Source organism: Mixophyes fleayi, unplaced genomic scaffold, assembly GCF_038048845.1.
Source record: "Mixophyes fleayi isolate aMixFle1 unplaced genomic scaffold, aMixFle1.hap1 Scaffold_38, whole genome shotgun sequence".
Taxonomy (NCBI): Eukaryota; Metazoa; Chordata; class Amphibia; order Anura; family Limnodynastidae; genus Mixophyes; species Mixophyes fleayi.
The window spans coordinates 893,479-916,528 of NW_027447784.1; positions in this window are offsets into that span (position 1 = coordinate 893,479).

Consider the following 23,050-nt stretch of genomic DNA (forward strand, 5'->3'; position numbering starts at 1 on the left):
AGAGCACTGCAGGTGAGTCACTGGTACAGCGATAGTTCCAACAGAGGCAGCAGTGGAGTAGAACTAGCTGATCCGTAGATGGTAACTCAGAGCACAGCAGGTGAGTCACTGGTACAGCGATAGTTCCAACAGAGGCAGCAGAGAAGTAGAACTAGCTGATCCGTAGATGGTAACTCAGAGCACAGCAGGTGAGTCACTGGTACAGCGATAGTTCCAACAGAGACAGTAGTGGAGTAGAACTAGCTGATCCGTAGATGGTAACTCAGAGCAGGGCAGGTGAGTCACTGGTACAGCGATAGTTCCAACAGAGACAGCAGCAGAGTAGAACTAGCTGATCCGTAGATGGTAACTCAGCGCACGACAGGTGAGTCACTGGTACAGCGATAGTTCCAACAGAGGCAGCAGTGGAGTAGAACTAGCTGATCCGTAGATGGTAACTCAGAGCACAGCAGGTGAGTCACTGGAACAGCGATAGTTCCAACAGAGACAGTAGCAGAGTAGAACTAGCTGATCCGTAGATGGTAACTCAGCGCACGGCAGGTGAGTCACTGGTACAGCGATAGTTCCAACAGAGGCAGCAGTGGAGTAGAACTAGCTGATCCGTAGATGGTAACTCAGAGCACTGCAGGTGAGTCACTGATACAGCGATAGTTCCAACAGAGACAGCAGTGGAGTAGAACTAGCTGATCCGTAGATGGTAACTCAGAGCACAGCAGGTGAGTCACTGGTACAGCGATAGTTCCAACAGAGACAGTAGTGGAGTAGAAATAGCTGATCCGTAGATGGTAACTCAGCGCACGGCAGGTGAGTCACTGGTACAGCGATAGTTCCAACAGAGGCAGCAGTGGAGTAGAACTAGCTGATCCGTAGATGGTAACTCAGAGCACTGCAGGTGAGTCACTGGTACAGCGATAGTTTCAACAGAGACAGTAGCGGAGTAGAACTAGCTGATCCGTAGATGGTAACTCAGAGCAGGGCAGGTGAGTCACTGGAACAGCGATAGTTCCAACAGAGACAGTAGCGGAGTAGAACTAGCTGATCCGTAGATGGTAACTCAGAGCAGGGCAGGTGAGTCACTGGTACAGCGATAGTTCCAACAGAGGCAGCAGAGGAGTAGAACTAGCTGATCCGTAGATGTTAACTTAGAGCAGGGCAGGTGAGTCACAGGTACAGCGATAGTTCCAACAGAGACAGTAGCGGAGTAGAACTAGCTGATCCGTAGATGGTAACTCAGAGCACTGCAGGTGAGTCACTGATACAGCGATAGTTCCAACAGAGACAGTAGCGGAGTAGAACTAGCTGATCCGTAGATGATAACTCAGAGCACGGCAGGTGAGTCACTGGTACAGCGATAGTTCCAACAGAGGCATCAGTGGAGTACAACTAGCTGATCTGTAGATGGTAACTCAGAGCAGGGCAGGTGAGTCACTGGTACAGCGATAGTTCCAACAGAGACAGTAGTGGAGTAGAACTAGCTGATCCGTAGATGGTAACTCAGAGCACTGCAGGTGAGTCACTGGTACAGCGATAGTTCCAACAGAGGCAGCAGTGGAGTATAACTAGCTGATCCATAGATGGTAACTCAGAGCACAGCAGGTGAGTCACTGGTACAGCGATAGTTCCAACAGAGGCAGCAGAGAAGTAGAACTAGCTGATCCGTAGATGGTAACTCAGAGCACAGCAGGTGAGTCACTGGTACAGCGATAGTTCCAACAGAGACAGTAGTGGAGTAGAACTAGCTGATCCGTAGATGGTAACTCAGAGCAGGGCAGGTGAGTCACTGGTACAGCGATAGTTCCAACAGAGACAGCAGCAGAGTAGAACTAGCTGATCCGTAGATGGTAACTCAGCGCACGACAGGTGAGTCACTGGTACAGCGATAGTTCCAACAGAGGCAGCAGTGGAGTAGAACTAGCTGATCCGTAGATGGTAACTCAGAGCACAGCAGGTGAGTCACTGGAACAGCGATAGTTCCAACAGAGACAGTAGCAGAGTAGAACTAGCTGATCCGTAGATGGTAACTCAGCGCACGGCAGGTGAGTCACTGGTACAGCGATAGTTCCAACAGAGGCAGCAGTGGAGTAGAACTAGCTGATCCGTAGATGGTAACTCAGAGCACTGCAGGTGAGTCACTGATACAGCGATAGTTCCAACAGAGACAGCAGTGGAGTAGAACTAGCTGATCCGTAGATGGTAACTCAGAGCACAGCAGGTGAGTCACTGGTACAGCGATAGTTCCAACAGAGACAGTAGTGGAGTAGAAATAGCTGATCCGTAGATGGTAACTCAGCGCACGGCAGGTGAGTCACTGGTACAGCGATAGTTCCAACAGAGGCAGCAGTGGAGTAGAACTAGCTGATCCGTAGATGGTAACTCAGAGCACTGCAGGTGAGTCACTGGTACAGCGATAGTTTCAACAGAGACAGTAGCGGAGTAGAACTAGCTGATCCGTAGATGGTAACTCAGAGCAGGGCAGGTGAGTCACTGGAACAGCGATAGTTCCAACAGAGACAGTAGCGGAGTAGAACTAGCTGATCCGTAGATGGTAACTCAGAGCACTGCAGGTGAGTCACTGATACAGCGATAGTTCCAACAGAGACAGTAGCGGAGTAGAACTAGCTGATCCGTAGATGATAACTCAGAGCACGGCAGGTGAGTCACTGGTACAGCGATAGTTCCAACAGAGGCATCAGTGGAGTACAACTAGCTGATCTGTAGATGGTAACTCAGAGCAGGGCAGGTGAGTCACTGGTACAGCGATAGTTCCAACAGAGACAGTAGTGGAGTAGAACTAGCTGATCCGTAGATGGTAACTCAGAGCACTGCAGGTGAGTCACTGGTACAGCGATAGTTCCAACAGAGGCAGCAGTGGAGTATAACTAGCTGATCCGTAGATGGTAACTCAGAGCACAGCAGGTGAGTCACTGGTACAGCGATAGTTCCAACAGAGGCAGCAGAGAAGTAGAACTAGCTGATCCGTAGATGGTAACTCAGAGCACAGCAGGTGAGTCACTGGTACAGCGATAGTTCTAACAGAGACAGTAGTGGAGTAGAACTAGCTGATCCGTAGATGGTAACTCAGAGCAGGGCAGGTGAGTCACTGGTACAGCGATAGTTCCAACAGAGACAGCAGCAGAGTAGAACTAGCTGATCCGTAGATGGTAACTCAGCGCACGACAGGTGAGTCACTGGTACAGCGATAGTTCCAACAGAGGCAGCAGTGGAGTAGAACTAGCTGATCCGTAGATGGTAACTCAGAGCACAGCAGGTGAGTCACTGGAACAGCGATAGTTCCAACAGAGACAGTAGCAGAGTAGAACTAGCTGATCCGTAGATGGTAACTCAGCGCACGGCAGGTGAGTCACTGGTACAGCGATAGTTCCAACAGAGGCAGCAGTGGAGTAGAACTAGCTGATCCGTAGATGGTAACTCAGAGCACTGCAGGTGAGTCACTGATACAGCGATAGTTCCAACAGAGACAGCAGTGGAGTAGAACTAGCTGATCCGTAGATGGTAACTCAGAGCACAGCAGGTGAGTCACTGGTACAGCGATAGTTCCAACAGAGACAGTAGTGGAGTAGAACTAGCTGATCCGTAGATGGTAACTCAGAGCAGGGCAGGTGAGTCACTGGTACAGCGATAGTTCCAACAGAGACAGCAGCAGAGTAGAACTAGCTGATCCGTAGATGGTAACTCAGCGCACGACAGGTGAGTCACTGGTACAGCGATAGTTCCAACAGAGGCAGCAGTGGAGTAGAACTAGCTGATCCGTAGATGGTAACTCAGAGCACAGCAGGTGAGTCACTGGAACAGCGATAGTTCCAACAGAGACAGTAGCAGAGTAGAACTAGCTGATCCGTAGATGGTAACTCAGCGCACGGCAGGTGAGTCACTGGTACAGCGATAGTTCCAACAGAGGCAGCAGTGGAGTAGAACTAGCTGATCCGTAGATGGTAACTCAGAGCACTGCAGGTGAGTCACTGGTACAGCGATAGTTTCAACAGAGACAGTAGCGGAGTAGAACTAGCTGATCCGTAGATGGTAACTCAGAGCAGGGCAGGTGAGTCACTGGAACAGCGATAGTTCCAACAGAGACAGTAGCGGAGTAGAACTAGCTGATCCGTAGATGGTAACTCAGAGCAGGGCAGGTGAGTCACTGGTACAGCGATAGTTCCAACAGAGGCAGCAGAGGAGTAGAACTAGCTGATCCGTAGATGGTAACTTAGAGCAGGGCAGGTGAGTCACTGGTACAGCGATAGTTCCAACAGAGACAGTAGCGGAGTAGAACTAGCTGATCCGTAGATGGTAACTCAGAGCACTGCAGGTGAGTCACTGATACAGCGATAGTTCCAACAGAGACAGTAGCGGAGTAGAACTAGCTGATCCGTAGATGGTAACTCAGAGCACGGCAGGTGAGTCACTGGTACAGCGATAGTTTCAACAGAGACAGTAGCGGAGTAGAACTAGCTGATCCGTAGATGGTAACTCAGAGCAGGACAGGTGAGTCACTGATACAGCGATAGTTCCAACAGAGGCAGCAGTGGAGTAGAACTAGCTGATCCGTAGATGGTAACTGAGAGCAGGGCAGGTGAGTCACTGGTACAGCGATAGTTCCAACAGAGGCAGCAGAGGAGTAGAACTAGCTGATCCGTAGATGGTAACTCAAAGCACGGCAGGTGAGTCACTGGTACAGCGGTAGTTCAACAGAGGCAGCAGTGGAGTAGAACTAGCTGATCCGTAGATGGTAACTCAGAGCACTGCAGGTGAGTCACTGATACAGCGATAGTTCCAACAGAGACAGTAGTGGAGTAGAACTAGCTGATCCGTAGATGGTAACTCAGAGCACTGCAGGTGAGTCACTGGTACAGCGATAGTTCCAACAGAGGCAGCAGTGGAGTATAACTAGCTGATCCATAGATGGTAACTCAGAGCACAGCAGGTGAGTCACTGGTACAGCGATAGTTCCAACAGAGGCAGCAGAGAAGTAGAACTAGCTGATCCGTAGATGGTAACTCAGAGCACAGCAGGTGAGTCACTGGTACAGCGATAGTTCCAACAGAGACAGTAGTGGAGTAGAACTAGCTGATCCGTAGATGGTAACTCAGAGCACAGCAGGTGAGTCACTGGAACAGCGATAGTTCCAACAGAGACAGTAGCAGAGTAGAACTAGCTGATCCGTAGATGGTAACTCAGCGCACGGCAGGTGAGTCACTGGTACAGCGATAGTTCCAACAGAGGCAGCAGTGGAGTAGAACTAGCTGATCCGTAGATGGTAACTCAGAGCACTGCAGGTGAGTCACTGATACAGCGATAGTTCCAACAGAGACAGCAGTGGAGTAGAACTAGCTGATCCGTAGATGGTAACTCAGAGCACAGCAGGTGAGTCACTGGTACAGCGATAGTTCCAACAGAGACAGTAGTGGAGTAGAAATAGCTGATCCGTAGATGGTAACTCAGAGCACAGCAGGTGAGTCACTGGAACAGCGATAGTTCCAACAGAGACAGTAGCAGAGTAGAACTAGCTGATCCGTAGATGGTAACTCAGCGCACGGCAGGTGAGTCACTGGTACAGCGATAGTTCCAACAGAGGCAGCAGTGGAGTAGAACTAGCTGATCCGTAGATGGTAACTCAGAGCACTGCAGGTGAGTCACTGGTACAGCGATAGTTTCAACAGAGACAGTAGCGGAGTAGAACTAGCTGATCCGTAGATGGTAACTCAGAGCAGGGCAGGTGAGTCACTGGAACAGCGATAGTTCCAACAGAGACAGTAGCGGAGTAGAACTAGCTGATCCGTAGATGGTAACTCAGAGCACTGCAGGTGAGTCACTGATACAGCGATAGTTCCAACAGAGACAGTAGCGGAGTAGAACTAGCTGATCCGTAGATGATAACTCAGAGCACGGCAGGTGAGTCACTGGTACAGCGATAGTTCCAACAGAGGCATCAGTGGAGTACAACTAGCTGATCTGTAGATGGTAACTCAGAGCAGGGCAGGTGAGTCACTGGTACAGCGATAGTTCCAACAGAGACAGTAGTGGAGTAGAACTAGCTGATCCGTAGATGGTAACTCAGAGCACTGCAGGTGAGTCACTGGTACAGCGATAGTTCCAACAGAGGCAGCAGTGGAGTATAACTAGCTGATCCGTAGATGGTAACTCAGAGCACAGCAGGTGAGTCACTGGTACAGCGATAGTTCCAACAGAGGCAGCAGAGAAGTAGAACTAGCTGATCCGTAGATGGTAACTCAGAGCACAGCAGGTGAGTCACTGGTACAGCGATAGTTCTAACAGAGACAGTAGTGGAGTAGAACTAGCTGATCCGTAGATGGTAACTCAGAGCAGGGCAGGTGAGTCACTGGTACAGCGATAGTTCCAACAGAGACAGCAGCAGAGTAGAACTAGCTGATCCGTAGATGGTAACTCAGCGCACGACAGGTGAGTCACTGGTACAGCGATAGTTCCAACAGAGGCAGCAGTGGAGTAGAACTAGCTGATCCGTAGATGGTAACTCAGAGCACAGCAGGTGAGTCACTGGAACAGCGATAGTTCCAACAGAGACAGTAGCAGAGTAGAACTAGCTGATCCGTAGATGGTAACTCAGCGCACGGCAGGTGAGTCACTGGTACAGCGATAGTTCCAACAGAGGCAGCAGTGGAGTAGAACTAGCTGATCCGTAGATGGTAACTCAGAGCACTGCAGGTGAGTCACTGATACAGCGATAGTTCCAACAGAGACAGCAGTGGAGTAGAACTAGCTGATCCGTAGATGGTAACTCAGAGCACAGCAGGTGAGTCACTGGTACAGCGATAGTTCCAACAGAGACAGTAGTGGAGTAGAACTAGCTGATCCGTAGATGGTAACTCAGAGCAGGGCAGGTGAGTCACTGGTACAGCGATAGTTCCAACAGAGACAGCAGCAGAGTAGAACTAGCTGATCCGTAGATGGTAACTCAGCGCACGACAGGTGAGTCACTGGTACAGCGATAGTTCCAACAGAGGCAGCAGTGGAGTAGAACTAGCTGATCCGTAGATGGTAACTCAGAGCACAGCAGGTGAGTCACTGGAACAGCGATAGTTCCAACAGAGACAGTAGCAGAGTAGAACTAGCTGATCCGTAGATGGTAACTCAGCGCACGGCAGGTGAGTCACTGGTACAGCGATAGTTCCAACAGAGGCAGCAGTGGAGTAGAACTAGCTGATCCGTAGATGGTAACTCAGAGCACTGCAGGTGAGTCACTGGTACAGCGATAGTTTCAACAGAGACAGTAGCGGAGTAGAACTAGCTGATCCGTAGATGGTAACTCAGAGCAGGGCAGGTGAGTCACTGGAACAGCGATAGTTCCAACAGAGACAGTAGCGGAGTAGAACTAGCTGATCCGTAGATGGTAACTCAGAGCAGGGCAGGTGAGTCACTGGTACAGCGATAGTTCCAACAGAGGCAGCAGAGGAGTAGAACTAGCTGATCCGTAGATGGTAACTTAGAGCAGGGCAGGTGAGTCACTGGTACAGCGATAGTTCCAACAGAGACAGTAGCGGAGTAGAACTAGCTGATCCGTAGATGGTAACTCAGAGCACTGCAGGTGAGTCACTGATACAGCGATAGTTCCAACAGAGACAGTAGCGGAGTAGAACTAGCTGATCCGTAGATGGTAACTCAGAGCACGGCAGGTGAGTCACTGGTACAGCGATAGTTCCAACAGAGACAGTAGCGGAGTAGAACTAGCTGATCCGTAGATGGTAACTCAGAGCAGGACAGGTGAGTCACTGATACAGCGATAGTTCCAACAGAGGCAGCAGTGGAGTAGAACTAGCTGATCCGTAGATGGTAACTGAGAGCAGGGCAGGTGAGTCACTGGTACAGCGATAGTTCCAACAGAGGCAGCAGAGGAGTAGAACTAGCTGATCCGTAGATGGTAACTCAAAGCACGGCAGGTGAGTCACTGGTACAGCGGTAGTTCAACAGAGGCAGCAGTGGAGTAGAACTAGCTGATCCGTAGATGGTAACTCAGAGCACTGCAGGTGAGTCACTGATACAGCGATAGTTCCAACAGAGACAGTAGTGGAGTAGAACTAGCTGATCCGTAGATGGTAACTCAGAGCACTGCAGGTGAGTCACTGGTACAGCGATAGTTCCAACAGAGGCAGCAGTGGAGTAGAACTAGCTGATCCGTAGATGGTAACTCAGAGCACAGCAGGTGAGTCACTGGTACAGCGATAGTTCCAACAGAGGCAGCAGAGAAGTAGAACTAGCTGATCCGTAGATGGTAACTCAGAGCACAGCAGGTGAGTCACTGGTACAGCGATAGTTCCAACAGAGACAGTAGTGGAGTAGAACTAGCTGATCCGTAGATGGTAACTCAGAGCAGGGCAGGTGAGTCACTGGTACAGCGATAGTTCCAACAGAGACAGCAGCAGAGTAGAACTAGCTGATCCGTAGATGGTAACTCAGCGCACGACAGGTGAGTCACTGGTACAGCGATAGTTCCAACAGAGGCAGCAGTGGAGTAGAACTAGCTGATCCGTAGATGGTAACTCAGAGCACAGCAGGTGAGTCACTGGAACAGCGATAGTTCCAACAGAGACAGTAGCAGAGTAGAACTAGCTGATCCGTAGATGGTAACTCAGCGCACGGCAGGTGAGTCACTGGTACAGCGATAGTTCCAACAGAGGCAGCAGTGGAGTAGAACTAGCTGATCCGTAGATGGTAACTCAGAGCACTGCAGGTGAGTCACTGATACAGCGATAGTTCCAACAGAGACAGCAGTGGAGTAGAACTAGCTGATCCGTAGATGGTAACTCAGAGCACAGCAGGTGAGTCACTGGTACAGCGATAGTTCCAACAGAGACAGTAGTGGAGTAGAAATAGCTGATCCGTAGATGGTAACTCAGAGCAGGGCAGGTGAGTCACTGGTACAGCGATAGTTCCAACAGAGACAGCAGCAGAGTAGAACTAGCTGATCCGTAGATGGTAACTCAGCGCACGACAGGTGAGTCACTGGTACAGCGATAGTTCCAACAGAGGCAGCAGTGGAGTAGAACTAGCTGATCCGTAGATGGTAACTCAGAGCACAGCAGGTGAGTCACTGGAACAGCGATAGTTCCAACAGAGACAGTAGCAGAGTAGAACTAGCTGATCCGTAGATGGTAACTCAGCGCACGGCAGGTGAGTCACTGGTACAGCGATAGTTCCAACAGAGGCAGCAGTGGAGTAGAACTAGCTGATCCGTAGATGGTAACTCAGAGCACTGCAGGTGAGTCACTGGTACAGCGATAGTTTCAACAGAGACAGTAGCGGAGTAGAACTAGCTGATCCGTAGATGGTAACTCAGAGCAGGGCAGGTGAGTCACTGGAACAGCGATAGTTCCAACAGAGACAGTAGCGGAGTAGAACTAGCTGATCCGTAGATGGTAACTCAGAGCAGGGCAGGTGAGTCACTGGTACAGCGATAGTTCCAACAGAGGCAGCAGAGGAGTAGAACTAGCTGATCCGTAGATGGTAACTTAGAGCAGGGCAGGTGAGTCACAGGTACAGCGATAGTTCCAACAGAGACAGTAGCGGAGTAGAACTAGCTGATCCGTAGATGGCAACTCAGAGCACTGCAGGTGAGTCACTGATACAGCGATAGTTCCAACAGAGACAGTAGCCGAGTAGAACTAGCTGATCCGTAGATGATAACTCAGAGCACGGCAGGTGAGTCACTGGTACAGCGATAGTTCCAACAGAGGCATCAGTGGAGTACAACTAGCTGATCTGTAGATGGTAACTCAGAGCAGGGCAGGTGAGTCACTGGTACAGCGATAGTTCCAACAGAGACAGTAGTGGAGTAGAACTAGCTGATCCGTAGATGGTAACTCAGAGCACTGCAGGTGAGTCACTGGTACAGCGATAGTTCCAACAGAGGCAGCAGTGGAGTATAACTAGCTGATCCGTAGATGGTAACTCAGAGCACAGCAGGTGAGTCACTGGTACAGCGATAGTTCCAACAGAGGCAGCAGAGAAGTAGAACTAGCTGATCCGTAGATGGTAACTCAGAGCACAGCAGGTGAGTCACTGGTACAGCGATAGTTCCAACAGAGACAGTAGTGGAGTAGAACTAGCTGATCCGTAGATGGTAACTCAGAGCAGGGCAGGTGAGTCACTGGTACAGCGATAGTTCCAACAGAGACAGCAGCAGAGTAGAACTAGCTGATCCGTAGATGGTAACTCAGCGCACGACAGGTGAGTCACTGGTACAGCGATAGTTCCAACAGAGGCAGCAGTGGAGTAGAACTAGCTGATCCGTAGATGGTAACTCAGAGCACAGCAGGTGAGTCACTGGAACAGCGATAGTTCCAACAGAGACAGTAGCAGAGTAGAACTAGCTGATCCGTAGATGGTAACTCAGCGCACGGCAGGTGAGTCACTGGTACAGCGATAGTTCCAACAGAGGCAGCAGTGGAGTAGAACTAGCTGATCCGTAGATGGTAACTCAGAGCACTGCAGGTGAGTCACTGATACAGCGATAGTTCCAACAGAGGCAGCAGTGGAGTAGAACTAGCTGATCCGTAGATGGTAACTCAGAGCACAGCAGGTGAGTCACTGGAACAGCGATAGTTCCAACAGAGACAGTAGCAGAGTAGAACTAGCTGATCCGTAGATGGTAACTCAGCGCACGGCAGGTGAGTCACTGGTACAGCGATAGTTCCAACAGAGGCAGCAGTGGAGTAGAACTAGCTGATCCGTAGATGGTAACTCAGAGCACTGCAGGTGAGTCACTGGTACAGCGATAGTTTCAACAGAGACAGTAGCGGAGTAGAACTAGCTGATCCGTAGATGGTAACTCAGAGCAGGGCAGGTGAGTCACTGGAACAGCGATAGTTCCAACAGAGACAGTAGCGGAGTAGAACTAGCTGATCCGTAGATGGTAACTCAGAGCAGGGCAGGTGAGTCACTGGTACAGCGATAGTTCCAACAGAGGCAGCAGAGGAGTAGAACTAGCTGATCCGTAGATGGTAACTTAGAGCAGGGCAGGTGAGTCACTGGTACAGCGATAGTTCCAACAGAGACAGTAGCGGAGTAGAACTAGCTGATCCGTAGATGGTAACTCAGAGCACTGCAGGTGAGTCACTGATACAGCGATAGTTCCAACAGAGACAGTAGCGGAGTAGAACTAGCTGATCCGTAGATGGTAACTCAGAGCACGGCAGGTGAGTCACTGGTACAGCGATAGTTCCAACAGAGGCATCAGTGGAGTAGAACTAGCTGATCCGTAGATGGTAACTCAGAGCAGGGCAGTTGAGTCACTGGTACAGCGATAGTTCCAACAGAGACAGTAGCGGAGTAGAACTAGCTGATCCATAGATGGTAACTCAGAGCACTGCAGGTGAGTCACTGATACAGCGATAGTTCCAACAGAGACAGTAGCGGAGTAGAACTAGCTGATCCGTAGATGGTAACTCAGAGCACGGCAGGTGAGTCACTGGTACAGCGATAGTTCCAACAGAGACAGCAGTGGAGTAGAACTAGCTGATCCGTAGATGGTAACTCAGAGCAGGGCAGGTGAGTCACTGGTACAGCGATAGTTCCAACAGAGACAGTAGCGAAGTAGAACTAGCTGATCCGTAGATGGTAACTCAGAGCACTGCAGGTGAGTCACTGATAAGGCGATAGTTCCAACAGAGACAGTAGCGGAGTAGAACTAGCTGATCCGTAGATGGTAACTCAGAGCAGGGCAGGTGAGTCACTGGTACAGCGATAGTTCCAACAGAGGCAGCAGTGGAGTAGAACTAGCTGATCCGTAGATGGTAACTCAGAGCAGGGCAGGTGAGTCACTGGTACAGCGATAGTTCCAACAGAGGCAGCAGAGGAGTAGAACTAGCTGATCCGTAGATGGTAACTTAGAGCAGGGCAGGTGAGTCACTGGTACAGCGATAGTTCCAACAGAGACAGTAGCGGAGTAGAACTAGCTGATCCGTAGATGGTAACTAAGAGCACTGCAGGTGAGTCACTGGTACAGCGATAGTTCCAACAGAGACAGTAGCGGAGTAGAACTAGCTGATCCGTAGATGGTAACTCAGAGCACGGCAGGTGAGTCACTGGTACAGCGATAGTTCCAACAGAGACAGTAGCGGAGTAGAACTAGCTGATCCGTAGATGGTAACTCAGAGCACTGCAGGTGAGTCACTGATACAGCGATAGTTCCAACAGAGACAGTAGCGGAGTAGAACTAGCTGATCCGTAGATGGTAACTCAGAGCACTGCAGGTGAGTCACTGATACAGCGATAGTTCCAACAGAGACAGCAGTGGAGTAGAACTAGCTGATCCGTAGATGGTAACTCAGAGCACTGCAGGTGAGTCACTGGTACAGCGATAGTTCCAACAGAGACAGTAGCGGAGTAGAACTAGCTGATCCGTAGATGGTAACTCAGAGCACTGCAGGTGAGTCACTGGTACAGCGATAGTTCCAACAGAGGTAGCAGTGGAGTATAACTAGCTGATCCGTAGATGGTAACTCAGAGCACAGCAGGTGAGTCACTGGTACAGCGATAGTTCCAACAGAGGCAGCAGAGAAGTAGAACTAGCTGATCCGTAGATGGCAACTCAGAGCACAGCAGGTGAGTCACTGGTACAGCGATAGTTCCAACAGAGACAGTAGTGGAGTAGAACTAGCTGATCCGTAGATGGTAACTCAGAGCAGGGCAGGTGAGTCACTGGTACAGCGATAGTTCCAACAGAGACAGCAGCAGAGTAGAACTAGCTGATCCGTAGATGGTAACTCAGCGCACGACAGGTGAGTCACTGGTACAGCGATAGTTCCAACAGAGGCAGCAGTGGAGTAGAACTAGCTGATCCGTAGATGGTAACTCAGAGCACAGCAGGTGAGTCACTGGAACAGCGATAGTTCCAACAGAGACAGTAGCAGAGTAGAACTAGCTGATCCGTAGATGGTAACTCAGCGCACGGCAGGTGAGTCACTGGTACAGCGATAGTTCCAACAGAGGCAGCAGTGGAGTAGAACTAGCTGATCCGTAGATGGTAACTCAGAGCACTGCAGGTGAGTCACTGATACAGCGATAGTTCCAACAGAGGCAGCAGTGGAGTAGAACTAGCTGATCCGTAGATGGTAACTCAGAGCACAGCAGGTGAGTCACTGGAACAGCGATAGTTCCAACAGAGACAGTAGCAGAGTAGAACTAGCTGATCCGTAGATGGTAACTCAGCGCACGGCAGGTGAGTCACTGGTACAGTGATAGTTCCAACAGAGGCAGCAGTGGAGTAGAACTAGCTGATCCGTAGATGGTAACTCAGAGCACTGCAGGTGAGTCACTGGTACAGCGATAGTTTCAACAGAGACAGTAGCGGAGTAGAACTAGCTGATCCGTAGATGGTAACTCAGAGCAGGGCAGGTGAGTCACTGGAACAGCGATAGTTCCAACAGAGACAGTAGCGGAGTAGAACTAGCTGATCCGTAGATGGTAACTCAGAGCAGGGCAGGTGAGTCACTGGTACAGCGATAGTTCCAACAGAGGCAGCAGAGGAGTAGAACTAGCTGATCCGTAGATGGTAACTTAGAGCAGGGCAGGTGAGTCACTGGTACAGCGATAGTTCCAACAGAGACAGTAGCGGAGTAGAACTAGCTGATCCGTAGATGGTAACTCAGAGCACTGCAGGTGAGTCACTGATACAGCGATAGTTCCAACAGAGACAGTAGCGGAGTAGAACTAGCTGATCCGTAGATGGTAACTCAGAGCACGGCAGGTGAGTCACTGGTACAGCGATAGTTCCAACAGAGGCATCAGTGGAGTAGAACTAGCTGATCCGTAGATGGTAACTCAGAGCAGGGCAGTTGAGTCACTGGTACAGCGATAGTTCCAACAGAGACAGTAGCGGAGTAGAACTAGCTGATCCATAGATGGTAGCTCAGAGCACTGCAGGTGAGTCACTGATACAGCGATAGTTCCAACAGAGACAGTAGCGGAGTAGAACTAGCTGATCCGTAGATGGTAACTCAGAGCACGGCAGGTGAGTCACTGGTACAGCGATAGTTCCAACAGAGACAGCAGTGGAGTAGAACTAGCTGATCCGTAGATGGTAACTCAGAGCAGGGCAGGTGAGTCACTGGTACAGCGATAGTTCCAACAGAGACAGTAGCGAAGTAGAACTAGCTGATCCGTAGATGGTAACTCAGAGCACTGCAGGTGAGTCACTGATACAGCGATAGTTCCAACAGAGACAGTAGCGGAGTAGAACTAGCTGATCCGTAGATGGTAACTCAGAGCAGGGCAGGTGAGTCACTGGTACAGCGATAGTTCCAACAGAGGCAGCAGTGGAGTAGAACTAGCTGATCCGTAGATGGTAACTCAGAGCAGGGCAGGTGAGTCACTGGTACAGCGATAGTTCCAACAGAGGCAGCAGAGGAGTAGAACTAGCTGATCCGTAGATGGTAACTTAGAGCAGGGCAGGTGAGTCACTGGTACAGCGATAGTTCCAACAGAGACAGTAGCGGAGTAGAACTAGCTGATCCGTAGATGGTAACTAAGAGCACTGCAGGTGAGTCACTGATACAGCGATAGTTCCAACAGAGACAGTAGCGGAGTAGAACTAGCTGATCCGTAGATGGTAACTCAGAGCAGGGCAGGTGAGTCACTGGAACAGCGATAGTTCCAACAGAGACAGTAGCGGAGTAGAACTAGCTGATCCGTAGATGGTAACTCAGAGCAGGGCAGGTGAGTCACTGGTACAGCGATAGTTCCAACAGAGGCAGCAGAGGAGTAGAACTAGCTGATCCGTAGATGGTAACTTAGAGCAGGGCAGGTGAGTCACTGGTACAGCGATAGTTCCAACAGAGACAGTAGCGGAGTAGAACTAGCTGATCCGTAGATGGTAACTCAGAGCACTGCAGGTGAGTCACTGATACAGCGATAGTTCCAACAGAGACAGTAGCGGAGTAGAACTAGCTGATCCGTAGATGGTAACTCAGAGCACGGCAGGTGAGTCACTGGTACAGCGATAGTTCCAACAGAGGCATCAGTGGAGTAGAACTAGCTGATCCGTAGATGGTAACTCAGAGCAGGGCAGTTGAGTCACTGGTACAGCGATAGTTCCAACAGAGACAGTAGCGGAGTAGAACTAGCTGATCCATAGATGGTAGCTCAGAGCACTGCAGGTGAGTCACTGATACAGCGATAGTTCCAACAGAGACAGTAGCGGAGTAGAACTAGCTGATCCGTAGATGGTAACTCAGAGCACGGCAGGTGAGTCACTGGTACAGCGATAGTTCCAACAGAGACAGCAGTGGAGTAGAACTAGCTGATCCGTAGATGGTAACTCAGAGCAGGGCAGGTGAGTCACTGGTACAGCGATAGTTCCAACAGAGACAGTAGCGAAGTAGAACTAGCTGATCTGTAGATGGTAACTCAGAGCACTGCAGGTGAGTCACTGATACAGCGATAGTTCCAACAGAGACAGTAGCGGAGTAGAACTAGCTGATCCGTAGATGGTAACTCAGAGCAGGGCAGGTGAGTCACTGGTACAGCGATAGTTCCAACAGAGGCAGCAGTGGAGTAGAACTAGCTGATCCGTAGATGGTAACTCAGAGCAGGGCAGGTGAGTCACTGGTACAGCGATAGTTCCAACAGAGGCAGCAGAGGAGTAGAACTAGCTGATCCGTAGATGGTAACTTAGAGCAGGGCAGGTGAGTCACTGGTACAGCGATAGTTCCAACAGAGACAGTAGCGGAGTAGAACTAGCTGATCCGTAGATGGTAACTAAGAGCACTGCAGGTGAGTCACTGATACAGCGATAGTTCCAACAGAGACAGTAGCGGAGTAGAACTAGCTGATCCGTAGATGGTAACTCAGAGCACTGCAGGTGAGTCACTGATACAGCGATAGTTCCAACAGAGACAGCAGTGGAGTAGAACTAGCTGATCCGTAGATGGTAACTCAGAGCACAGCAGGTGAGTCACTGGTACAGCGATAGTTCCAACAGAGACAGTAGTGGAGTAGAAATAGCTGATCCGTAGATGGTAACTCAGAGCAGGGCAGGTGAGTCACTGGTACAGCGATAGTTCCAACAGAGACAGCAGCAGAGTAGAACTAGCTGATCCGTAGATGGTAACTCAGCGCACGACAGGTGAGTCACTGGTACAGCGATAGTTCCAACAGAGGCAGCAGTGGAGTAGAACTAGCTGATCCGTAGATGGTAACTCAGAGCACAGCAGGTGAGTCACTGGAACAGCGATAGTTCCAACAGAGACAGTAGCAGAGTAGAACTAGCTGATCCGTAGATGGTAACTCAGCGCACGGCAGGTGAGTCACTGGTACAGCGATAGTTCCAACAGAGGCAGCAGTGGAGTAGAACTAGCTGATCCGTAGATGGTAACTCAGAGCACTGCAGGTGAGTCACTGGTACAGCGATAGTTTCAACAGAGACAGTAGCGGAGTAGAACTAGCTGATCCGTAGATGGTAACTCAGAGCAGGGCAGGTGAGTCACTGGAACAGCGATAGTTCCAACAGAGACAGTAGCGGAGTAGAACTAGCTGATCCGTAGATGGTAACTCAGAGCAGGGCAGGTGAGTCACTGGTACAGCGATAGTTCCAACAGAGGCAGCAGAGGAGTAGAACTAGCTGATCCGTAGATGGTAACTTAGAGCAGGGCAGGTGAGTCACAGGTACAGCGATAGTTCCAACAGAGACAGTAGCGGAGTAGAACTAGCTGATCCGTAGATGGCAACTCAGAGCACTGCAGGTGAGTCACTGATACAGCGATAGTTCCAACAGAGACAGTAGCCGAGTAGAACTAGCTGATCCGTAGATGATAACTCAGAGCACGGCAGGTGAGTCACTGGTACAGCGATAGTTCCAACAGAGGCATCAGTGGAGTACAACTAGCTGATCTGTAGATGGTAACTCAGAGCAGGGCAGGTGAGTCACTGGTACAGCGATAGTTCCAACAGAGACAGTAGTGGAGTAGAACTAGCTGATCCGTAGATGGTAACTCAGAGCACTGCAGGTGAGTCACTGGTACAGCGATAGTTCCAACAGAGGCAGCAGTGGAGTATAACTAGCTGATCCGTAGATGGTAACTCAGAGCACAGCAGGTGAGTCACTAGTACAGCGATAGTTCCAACAGAGGCAGCAGAGAAGTAGAACTAGCTGATCCGTAGATGGTAACTCAGAGCACAGCAGGTGAGTCACTGGTACAGCGATAGTTCCAACAGAGACAGTAGTGGAGTAGAACTAGCTGATCCGTAGATGGTAACTCAGAGCAGGGCAGGTGAGTCACTGGTACAGCGATAGTTCCAACAGAGACAGCAGCAGAGTAGAACTAGCTGATCCGTAGATGGTAACTCAGCGCACGACAGGTGAGTCACTGGTACAGCGATAGTTCCAACAGAGGCAGCAGTGGAGTAGAACTAGCTGATCCGTAGATGGTAACTCAGAGCACAGCAGGTGAGTCACTGGAACAGCGATAGTTCCAACAGAGACAGTAGCAGAGTAGAACTAGCTGATCCGTAGATGGTAACTCAGCGCACGGCAGGTGAGTCACTGGTACAGCGATAGTTCCAACAGAGGCAGCAGTGGAGTAGAACTAGCTGATCCGTAGATGGTAACTCAGAGCACTGCAGGTGAGTCACTGATACAGCGATAGTTCCAACAGAGGCAGCAGTGGAGTAGAACTAGCTGATCCGTAGATGGTAACTCAGAGCACAGCAGGTGAGTCACTGGAACAGCGATAGTTCCAACAGAGACAGTAGCAGAGTAGAACTAGCTGATCCGTAGATGGTAACTCAGCGCACGGCAGGTGAGTCACTGGTACAGCGATAGTTCCAACAGAGGCAGCAGTGGAGTAGAACTAGCTGATCCGTAGATGGTAACTCAGAGCACTGCAGGTGAGTCACTGGTACAGCGATAGTTTCAACAGAGACAGTAGCGGAGTAGAACTAGCTGATCCGTAGATGGTAACTCAGAGCAGGGCAGGTGAGTCACTGGAACAGCGATAGTTCCAACAGAGACAGTAGCGGAGTAGAACTAGCTGATCCGTAGATGGTAACTCAGAGCAGGGCAGGTGAGTCACTGGTACAGCGATAGTTCCAACAGAGGCAGCAGAGGAGTAGAACTAGCTGATCCGTAGATGGTAACTTAGAGCAGGGCAGGTGAGTCACTGGTACAGCGATAGTTCCAACAGAGACAGTAGCGGAGTAGAACTAGCTGATCCGTAGATGGTAACTCAGAGCACTGCAGGTGAGTCACTGATACAGCGATAGTTCCAACAGAGACAGTAGCGGAGTAGAACTAGCTGATCCGTAGATGGTAACTCAGAGCACGGCAGGTGAGTCACTGGTACAGCGATAGTTCCAACAGAGGCATCAGTGGAGTAGAACTAGCTGATCCGTAGATGGTAACTCAGAGCAGGGCAGTTGAGTCACTGGTACAGCGATAGTTCCAACAGAGACAGTAGCGGAGTAGAACTAGCTGATCCATAGATGGTAACTCAGAGCACTGCAGGTGAGTCACTGATACAGCGATAGTTCCAACAGAGACAGTAGCGGAGTAGAACTAGCTGATCCGTAGATGGTAACTCAGAGCACGGCAGGTGAGTCACTGGTACAGCGATAGTTCCAACAGAGACAGCAGTGGAGTAGAACTAGCTGATCCGTAGATGGTAACTCAGAGCAGGGCAGGTGAGTCACTGGTACAGCGATAGTTCCAACAGAGACAGTAGCGAAGTAGAACTAGCTGATCCGTAGATGGTAACTCAGAGCACTGCAGGTGAGTCACTGATACAGCGATAGTTCCAACAGAGACAGTAGCGGAGTAGAACTAGCTGATCCGTAGATGGTAACTCAGAGCAGGGCAGGTGAGTCACTGGTACAGCGATAGTTCCAACAGAGGCAGCAGTGGAGTAGAACTAGCTGATCCGTAGATGGTAACTCAGAGCAGGGCAGGTGAGTCACTGGTACAGCGATAGTTCCAACAGAGGCAGCAGAGGAGTAGAACTAGCTGATCCGTAGATGGTAACTTAGAGCAGGGCAGGTGAGTCACTGGTACAGCGATAGTTCCAACAGAGACAGTAGCGGAGTAGAACTAGCTGATCCGTAGATGGTAACTAAGAGCACTGCAGGTGAGTCACTGATACAGCGATAGTTCCAACAGAGACAGTAGCGGAGTAGAACTAGCTGATCCGTAGATGGTAACTCAGAGCACGGCAGGTGAGTCACTGGTACAGCGATAGTTCCAACAGAGACAGTAGCGGAGTAGAACTAGCTGATCCGTAGATGGTAACTCAGAGCACTGCAGGTGAGTCACTGATACAGCGATAGTTCCAACAGAGACAGTAGCGGAGTAGAACTAGCTGATCCGTAGATGGTAACTCAGAGCACTGCAGGTGAGTCACTGATACAGCGATAGTTCCAACAGAGACAGCAGTGGAGTAGAACTAGCTGATCCGTAGATGGTAACTCAGAGCACTGCAGGTGAGTCACTGGTACAGCGATAGTTCCAACAGAGACAGTAGCGGAGTAGAACTAGCTGATCCGTAGATGGTAACTCAGAGCACTGCAGGTGAGTCACTGGTACAGCGATAGTTCCAACAGAGGTAGCAGTGGAGTATAACTAGCTGATCCGTAGATGGTAACTCAGAGCACAGCAGGTGAGTCACTGGTACAGCGATAGTTCCAACAGAGGCAGCAGAGAAGTAGAACTAGCTGATCCGTAGATGGCAACTCAGAGCACAGCAGGTGAGTCACTGGTACAGCGATAGTTCCAACAGAGACAGTAGTGGAGTAGAACTAGCTGATCCGTAGATGGTAACTCAGAGCAGGGCAGGTGAGTCACTGGTACAGCGATAGTTCCAACAGAGACAGCAGCAGAGTAGAACTAGCTGATCCGTAGATGGTAACTCAGCGCACGACAGGTGAGTCACTGGTACAGCGATAGTTCCAACAGAGGCAGCAGTGGAGTAGAACTAGCTGATCCGTAGATGGTAACTCAGAGCACAGCAGGTGAGTCACTGGAACAGCGATAGTTCCAACAGAGACAGTAGCAGAGTAGAACTAGCTGATCCGTAGATGGTAACTCAGCGCACGGCAGGTGAGTCACTGGTACAGCGATAGTTCCAACAGAGGCAGCAGTGGAGTAGAACTAGCTGATCCGTAGATGGTAACTCAGAGCACTGCAGGTGAGTCACTGATACAGCGATAGTTCCAACAGAGGCAGCAGTGGAGTAGAACTAGCTGATCCGTAGATGGTAACTCAGAGCACAGCAGGTGAGTCACTGGAACAGCGATAGTTCCAACAGAGACAGTAGCAGAGTAGAACTAGCTGATCCGTAGATGGTAACTCAGCGCACGGCAGGTGAGTCACTGGTACAGTGATAGTTCCAACAGAGGCAGCAGTGGAGTAGAACTAGCTGATCCGTAGATGGTAACTCAGAGCACTGCAGGTGAGTCACTGGTACAGCGATAGTTTCAACAGAGACAGTAGCGGAGTAGAACTAGCTGATCCGTAGATGGTAACTCAGAGCAGGGCAGGTGAGTCACTGGAACAGCGATAGTTCCAACAGAGACAGTAGCGGAGTAGAACTAGCTGATCCGTAGATGGTAACTCAGAGCAGGGCAGGTGAGTCACTGGTACAGCGATAGTTCCAACAGAGGCAGCAGAGGAGTAGAACTAGCTGATCCGTAGATGGTAACTTAGAGCAGGGCAGGTGAGTCACTGGTACAGCGATAGTTCCAACAGAGACAGTAGCGGAGTAGAACTAGCTGATCCGTAGATGGTAACTCAGAGCACTGCAGGTGAGTCACTGATACAGCGATAGTTCCAACAGAGACAGTAGCGGAGTAGAACTAGCTGATCCGTAGATGGTAACTCAGAGCACGGCAGGTGAGTCACTGGTACAGCGATAGTTCCAACAGAGGCATCAGTGGAGTAGAACTAGCTGATCCGTAGATGGTAACTCAGAGCAGGGCAGTTGAGTCACTGGTACAGCGATAGTTCCAACAGAGACAGTAGCGGAGTAGAACTAGCTGATCCATAGATGGTAGCTCAGAGCACTGCAGGTGAGTCACTGATACAGCGATAGTTCCAACAGAGACAGTAGCGGAGTAGAACTAGCTGATCCGTAGATGGTAACTCAGAGCACGGCAGGTGAGTCACTGGTACAGCGATAGTTCCAACAGAGACAGCAGTGGAGTAGAACTAGCTGATCCGTAGATGGTAACTCAGAGCAGGGCAGGTGAGTCACTGGTACAGCGATAGTTCCAACAGAGACAGTAGCGAAGTAGAACTAGCTGATCCGTAGATGGTAACTCAGAGCACTGCAGGTGAGTCACTGATACAGCGATAGTTCCAACAGAGACAGTAGCGGAGTAGAACTAGCTGATCCGTAGATGGTAACTCAGAGCAGGGCAGGTGAGTCACTGGTACAGCGATAGTTCCAACAGAGGCAGCAGTGGAGTAGAACTAGCTGATCCGTAGATGGTAACTCAGAGCAGGGCAGGTGAGTCACTGGTACAGCGATAGTTCCAACAGAGGCAGCAGAGGAGTAGAACTAGCTGATCCGTAGATGGTAACTTAGAGCAGGGCAGGTGAGTCACTGGTACAGCGATAGTTCCAACAGAGACAGTAGCGGAGTAGAACTAGCTGATCCGTAGATGGTAACTAAGAGCACTGCAGGTGAGTCACTGATACAGCGATAGTTCCAACAGAGACAGTAGCGGAGTAGAACTAGCTGATCCGTAGATGGTAACTCAGAGCACGGCAGGTGAGTCACTGGTACAGCGATAGTTCCAACAGAGACAGTAGCGGAGTAGAACTAGCTGATCCGTAGATGGTAACTCAGAGCACTGCAGGTGAGTCACTGATACAGCGATAGTTCCAACAGAGACAGTAGCGGAGTAGAACTAGCTGATCCGTAGATGGTAACTCAGAGCACTGCAGGTGAGTCACTGATACAGCGATAGTTCCAACAGAGACAGCAGTGGAGTAGAACTAGCTGATCCGTAGATGGTAACTCAGAGCACTGCAGGTGAGTCACTGGTACAGCGATAGTTCCAACAGAGACAGTAGCGGAGTAGAACTAGCTGATCCGTAGATGGTAACTCAGAGCACTGCAGGTGAGTCACTGGTACAGCGATAGTTCCAACAGAGACAGTAGCGGAGTAGAACTAGCTGATCCGTAGATGGTAACTCAGAGCACGGCAGGTGAGTCACTGGTACAGCGATAGTTCCAACAGAGGCAGCAGTGGAGTAGAACTAGCTGATCCGTAGATGGTAACTCAGCGCACGGCAGGTGAGTCACTGGTACAGCGATAGTTCCAACAGAGGCAGCAGCAGAGTAGAACTAGCTGATCCGTAGATGGTAACTCAGAGCACGGCAGGTGAGTCACTGGTACAGCGATAGTTCCAACAGAGGCAACAGAGAAGTAGAACTAGCTGATCCGTAGATGGTAACTCAGAGCACAGCAGGTGAGTCACTGGTACAGCGATAGTTCCAAGAGAGACAGTAGTGGAGTAGAACTAGCTGATCCGTAGATGGTAACTCAGAGCACTGCAGGTGAGTCACTGGTACAGCGATAGTTCCAACAGAGACAGTAGTGGAGTAGAACTAGCTGATCCGTAGATGGTAACTCAGAGCACTGCAGGTGAGTCACTGGTACAGCGATAGTTCCAACAGAGGCAGCAGTGGAGTAGAACTAGCTGATCCGTAGATGGTAACTCAGAGCACAGCAGGTGAGTCACTGGTACAGCGATAGTTCCAACAGAGGCAGCAGAGAAGTAGAACTAGCTGATCCGTAGAAGGTAACTCAGAGCACAGCAGGTGAGTCACTGGTACAGCGATAGTTCCAACAGAGACAGTAGTGGAGTAGAACTAGCTGATCCGTAGATGGTAACTCAGAGCAGGGCAGGTGAGTCACTGGTACAGCGATAGTTCCAACAGAGACAGCAGCAGAGTAGAACTAGCTGATCCGTAGATGGTAACTCAGCGCACGACAGGTGAGTCACTGGTACAGCGATAGTTCCAACAGAGGCAGCAGTGGAGTAGAACTAGCTGATCCGTAGATGGTA